We start from the raw sequence: 6,628 nt of genomic DNA, 5'->3' as shown, positions 1-6,628 counted from the left end.
TATACTTGTTTTTTAGTTAAATAGTACTGCAAAATGTAGTAAAATTCGTTTACAATTAAATTTTTAAAAATTGTAAAATAAATTCTCACATTACATATCTATGTATGTATAAAACTACATCATCCTACGAATATATAGTATCTATCTAAACAAACGCATGCCACTCGTATGTGATCTAATCAAGACGAGATTATTGAACAGATCCATAGTCACACCTCTATTACACTGAAAAAGTTTCTTAAAGTTCTTTAATACTAGCAAATTATATTTCTCAACAATATATTAAAGTGTATTATCTTGACTAAAATAAAATATCTTTTAAAATCAAAATACATATAAAAAACTAATCTGATGAGCTGGATGTGGTTTCACTATAATTATCTTCATCTACGTTAATAATGATCTGATTAAGTCTTATTTCCATGATACTATCTAACTTCCACATTGTTTTCTCCACTCTTTCTTGTACTGGGTGGCCCATTTTCGATGGTTTTCGCAGGTATTTTTGAAACTACTGTAGATAGGATAAAAGGGTTTCGCAATAATGTGCTATTTTTCTGTGAAACAAATGATGTTTCTGATAAAACTTTCATAGCTAGCTGCGTTTTTGAGCTACAGGCTCATTTTAAAATAATGTTATTCTAGGATCCATCTCTTATTTTCTATACCTTCTACCTTATCGAAATGGAGAAAGTAGATTCCTACGTAGAATTTTCTGTAGACTCCAGAGGCGTATTGAGTTTTTTCTATATTATAATTTTTTTAGTTATTGACTAAAATTGGGTTTTTTCTTATGGAGCACCCTGTATATTTTTTAAGAATAAAATTCTACTTGTAGTTCTCTTTTAGAAAATATATACTATAGGGTTATTTCTATATTTGGTTGGCCAAATTAATATTTATGACTTCCTAAATTATTTTTAGTAAACAGGCTATGAAAAAGAAAAGAACGATATTAAAATTTTAATTTAACCACTAAATTATCTTTATTTTTTGGAAATTTAACTTAAGTTATATCAAGTTTTTTACAATTCGACAGGCAATTTTTGAAAGTTTAAAAAATATCATGCACTTACACATCACACATTTCGTTATTTTTAGTTATTTATTTATTTTTTTAACCAAAGATTGTCTGTGAACACAAAATCGAAAACAAACCAATTTCCTATCAGCAAACAAATGTTTTCATTTTATGTGCTGTTTAACTGAGCTTGTATCACATTTTTTTACCAAATTTATACCTGTTTTTCTCAAAAACTAATCGATACACCATTGTATGTAGTTTTGAAAGATAATTGAAGGTGTCACTCAGTCTATGTTTCAATTTAAAAAAATTGACCATTTTGCACTGCCGGTGATGTAAGCAACATTTAAAAAAGAAACAAATGTCAAGAGATAGTATTTTTTGTCAGATTTAATGCTGCTTTTTAAGTAAAATAAAAGATTTTTGTTAAAAGGTGTTGGGGGGGGGGGGGGGGTACTAGAATTTAGAGCTGCACGGTATACTGGGGGATTCAAGAAGATGACTATCCCTTATAACTTTTTTGTTTCTAAACTTAGAAAGTTGAAATTTGGAGGGAAGCTATATGAGAATAGAGCTAATTGATTGGCATTGATGACGTTCATCTACCATTTCCGGTTTAACCGGAAATTACTTCAATTCTCAATTTTTAAATGTAAAGCCCTATAAATTTTTTTCATTTTTGGAATCTAGAAGGCATTTTTGGTCTAAAAATATGTCATTTAAAAATTTTTTCTTGTAGTTTTTCATGTTGAGCTACGTCACTAAGGTATACGTGTCAGGCACAGTTTCAGGTCAGAATTATGGAGAAAAATACTAATTGGTCATTTTATTGAGTAGTTTTTCTTATGTAAGCAATTTAAATACCAAAAAACAGTTTTTCCCATTTATCTTCTGTTTTTTAAATGACAACGTGGTGTCTCATTGCGATTTTCTAAAAGACTATTTTTTCCTAAATTTTTTGATACCAAATACAATATGTATTCATTTAGAAACGAACCGTTAATTCATTAAAAACATTCAAATTTATTCTTTAGAAAGAAATACGTTGGCCGTGGATTAGTTCTGTATTCTTGTTGTTATCAACAAGTAATTAATTGAGATCTTCAAAATAACCACCTTGTTCTCGACAAGCAAAAGCATTTTGAACTGTTTTCCTTATAACGCTGTCCAATTAATTGGGGGTAATATTATTTTGTCGTCCTACGAACTTTTTCTTCTAATTCTTCTCGATTATTAGAAAGAGTGGTGTAAACTTGTACTTTAACTGTATCCCAAACAAAAAAATCAAAAGGAGTTAAGTCGGACGATCTACAAGAATTTATACAGAGTGTTCGTTTAAATTATTAGTATTTAATTACTTAGGTGGCCATCTGATTGGTCTATTAGTACCAATCCATTGATTTTTCAAAATTTTCCTATAAAAAATTTCTTACTATAAAAGAATTGTGTGGTGGAGCACCGTCATTCTGAAAATAAATACTAAAACGTTCTTGTAGGGGTAAATTGTCTAAAAAAGCCGATATTTGTCCATTTAACAAATTTCAATATCGTTCTCCTGTTAGCTGCCCATCGAAAATTATAGAATCTACAAACGAGCATGAGAATTCTATAACCAATTTGCTTTTAATATTTTTAGTAAAAGTTATCAACAATTCTTCGTTCTAATAATTTCAGCCAACAGTTAAGGCCAAATCGTTCTTGACGATTACCTTTCATCATCAAATGTAAATTATTTTGAGACCAATATCGCGTATTGCTCCGGTTGAAGAATCCGAAATTAATAAATCTGTCTTCATCAAAAAATAATATTATGGAATGAAGTCGTGGATTTAAGTTCAAATTTTAAATAATCCAGTTGCAATATTCAAACCGTTTTTGATGATCTTCTCTATGTAAAAGCTGATGTAGTTGATATTTGTATGGCTGGTATTTATTGGTATGTTTCTTCACAATTCGACGTCCTGACGAATTCCTAATCTCACATTCTAGAGCTATCTCACGAATTGATGTACTTGGATTAATCTACCATAGTTAAAACATTGATTTCTTTGTTTTCACTGATAATAAAGTTTTCTTTTTCATTAGCATTTCCCGTTTTAATTTTATTCACTAATTTTTTAAAATAGTTACGGCCTAGATCATTTCTAAGTGGAAATCTTTCCGCATTAAGTCGCGCAGTATCGGAAGACCGTTGATGACATTCTTCAAATATTAACAGGATTTCACTTTTAGTATAATTTTTCATTTTTTTGTCATTTAATTCATTTGCATTGTCACGACTGTACACAATTTCTATAAGTAGAAATATTTTATTCTTTTGTTCTGTCATTTGGAAGGTGGCCATGACGTATTACACTGCCAACGTATTTTTTTCTAAATTTAAATGTTTTTTTATGAATTAACGGTTCGTTTCTAAATGAACATATATTATATTTGGTATTTTGGTATATTAAAAAATTTAGAAAAAAATAGTCTTTTACAAAATCGCAATGAGCCAGCACGTTGTCATTTAAAAAACAGAAGATAAATGGGAAAAACTGTTTTTCGATATTTAAATTGCTTACATAAGAAAAACTACTTAATAAAATGACCAATTAGTATTTTTCCCCATAATTCTGACTTGAAACTGTGCCTGACACGTATACCTCAGTGGCGTAGCTCAATATGAAAAAACTACAAGAACATTTTTTTAAATGACATATTTTTAGGCCAAAAATGACCTCTAGATTCCAAAAAAGAAACAAATTTATAGGGCATTACATTTAAAAATTGATAATTGAAGTAATTTCCGGTTAAACCGGAAGTTTGAAAACGAAAAAGTTGTAAGTGCGAGTCATCTTCTAGAATTACCCGGTATGCAATATGAAATATCCTGAGCGACTCCCACCTAATGGACACAGCTTTGAAAGTTTAATGAAAAGGTTTAATTCTACTGGATGTGTTCATTATCCAAAACATAAATTGATTAACAGAAAAGTTACCGATGAAAATAAGGAACTCGAAATTTTACTTCATATGCAAGAAAATCCCTAAGTAAGTAGTCGTAAAGTAGCTCAAATGCGCAATACTTTACGATTAACAACAAACCGAACTACGTCGAAATATAGATATCATCCCTACCACATTGAGTTACATCAATAGCTATGCCGAGAAGATTTTGACAAGTGTGGCAAGTTTTGTCATTGGATGAATGCCCTACTGAAGGTGTACCGATTCTTTACAGCCAACGAAACGTTTTTAGATGAGGCCACTTTCCGAAGTAAAGCCGTAAATTGCCGTAATATGCTTTATTATGCTACAGAGAATGCCTTTTGGGTATGAAAAGTCCGCAATCAGAACCACTGATGAGTAAATGTTTGGTGCGGCATTTATTACAATAAAATAATTGGGCGTTTTATTTTTTTAAAGAACATTTAAATGGACAAAGTTATCTTCGTTTCTTAACAGAAGAATTGCCCAGTTACTTGAAGATATAAATTTATATAAATGCCAGCTTATGTGGTTTTAACAAGATGGTGCTCCTTTGTATTATCATTACGTGCCTTCTTGGACTAGAGGTACCCCCAAAACTGGATTGGTCGTGGAGGCTTCGTTGAATAGCTGTAAAGCATCCCAGGTTACGCATATGTATTATTATATTATACAGGGTTGCTCATTAGTGCGTCAAAGTGCGATATCTCAGTAAATATACAATTTGGAAGGAAATGTGTCTTAGTAAAGTTTTTGGGGAATAAAGGCACGTATTTTTAAATTATTTTCAAATGTACAGGGTCTGTCATAAAAGTGTGGTAGTACCAAATTATGTTTTTTCAAATGGAACCCCCCAATTTTTTTGCCATTTTCGGATTTATCGTCAAATTTTATGGCTAGTTTATAAAATAGGTCTTATATAAAAATTTACCATTTTCGAGTTATTTGTGAAAATTTGAAAATTTTGATAGCTGCAAGGTCTCACGGAAATCAATGCTGTTCCGTAACCGTTGCGAATTTTGGAATCGATCTTATGAGGCTCCAAGGCGACATAATAAGCTACGTTTTGACATGTTTTAATTTAAAAAAAGTTTTTCATAACCCTCGAAATAGGCCTCCGAAGTTGCATGACTTCAATCCTCAATAACTTGCTTATTTCAAATGGAATGCCATACTTTTCTCGACGGCATCGTGTTCAGAATCCAAAAACCTACAACTTTTGTTAACATTACCTTATCCCTAAACCCAACCGTTTCTGAGCTGCCGAAAATTGCCCCTTTTTTACATCTAAATTTGTATTTGAAGAGTCGCATCGGTTACGTCACCATACGCAAATTTTACGCGATGTCCGGTGACGAATGTACAATGTAAAACTAGTTGTAACTTACAAATATCTACGACTTTTATGATATTTTAGAAAGAAAACACAGACATCAATAGAAATAAACAAAGCATTTGTTTTTGTTTCCATGACAACATGTAGCTGGTTAACTTGATCAAAATTTAAAAAATGACAGTAGACGTCACCGGACATCGCGTAAAATTTGCGTATGGTGACGTAACCGATGCGACTCTTCAAATACAAATTTAGATGTAAAAAAGGGGCAATTTTCGGCAGCTCAGAAACGGTTGGGTTTAGGGATAGGGTAATGTTAACAAAAGTTGTAGGTTTTTGGATTCTGAACACGATGCCGTCGAGAAAAGTATGGCATTCCATTTGAAATAAGCAAGTTATTGAGGATTGAAGTCATGCAACTTCGGAGGCCTATTTCGAGGGTTATGAAAAACTTTTTTTAAATTAAAACATGTCAAAACGTAGCTTATTATGTCGCCTTGGAGCCTCATAAGATCGATTCCAAAATTCGCAACGGTTACGGAACAGCATTGATTTCCGTGAGACCTTGCAGCTATCAAAATTTTCAAATTTTCACAAATAACTCGAAAATGGTAAATTTTTATATAAGACCTATTTTATAAACTAGCCATAAAATTTGACGATAAATCCGAAAATGGCAAAAAAATTGGGGGGTTCCATTTGAAAAAACATAATTTGGTACTACCACACTTTTATGACAGACCCTGTACATTTGAAAATAATTTAAAAATACGTGCCTTTATTCCCCAAAAACTTTACTAAGACACATTTCCTTCCAAATTGTATATTTACTGAGATATCGCACTTTGACGCACTAATGAGCAACCCTGTATATATGTATTAATCTCTTACATTATTACTTATATTATTTTCTCATGGAAACCTAAGGACAATATTAGAACTTAATTAGAATGTATATTTACGTAGAAACACAAATTCCTTTGTCTGATATAACTAACCCATCAAATTGTAGTTAGCTGAGACTCAAAGTCTCAATACTGTTTAAGGTTCCAACTACCCTTATTAATGTATTTTAGCAAAGTCCATGTAGATATCATGTATATAAATAGGGTACGTCTACACAACAAAAGGCAGTCAAGCTCAAGTCCAGCAGAATCCTTCACGACTCATCTTCACAGACACTTACATAAAAGGGTCTTTACGCCTCGCTTCCGCTCTTGTATTATCGAGAAGTTAATAAAGTGTTATATTTTTGACTCGCGTATAGTTATTCCAACCCGGCACATTACACCTTATTA

The sequence above is a fragment of the Euwallacea similis genome, chromosome 13, assembly GCF_039881205.1.
Source record: "Euwallacea similis isolate ESF13 chromosome 13, ESF131.1, whole genome shotgun sequence".
In the NCBI taxonomy this organism is placed as follows: Eukaryota; Metazoa; Arthropoda; class Insecta; order Coleoptera; family Curculionidae; genus Euwallacea; species Euwallacea similis.
The sequence above is the reverse complement of the archived record's forward strand: the minus strand, read 5'-3'. Positions refer to the sequence as shown.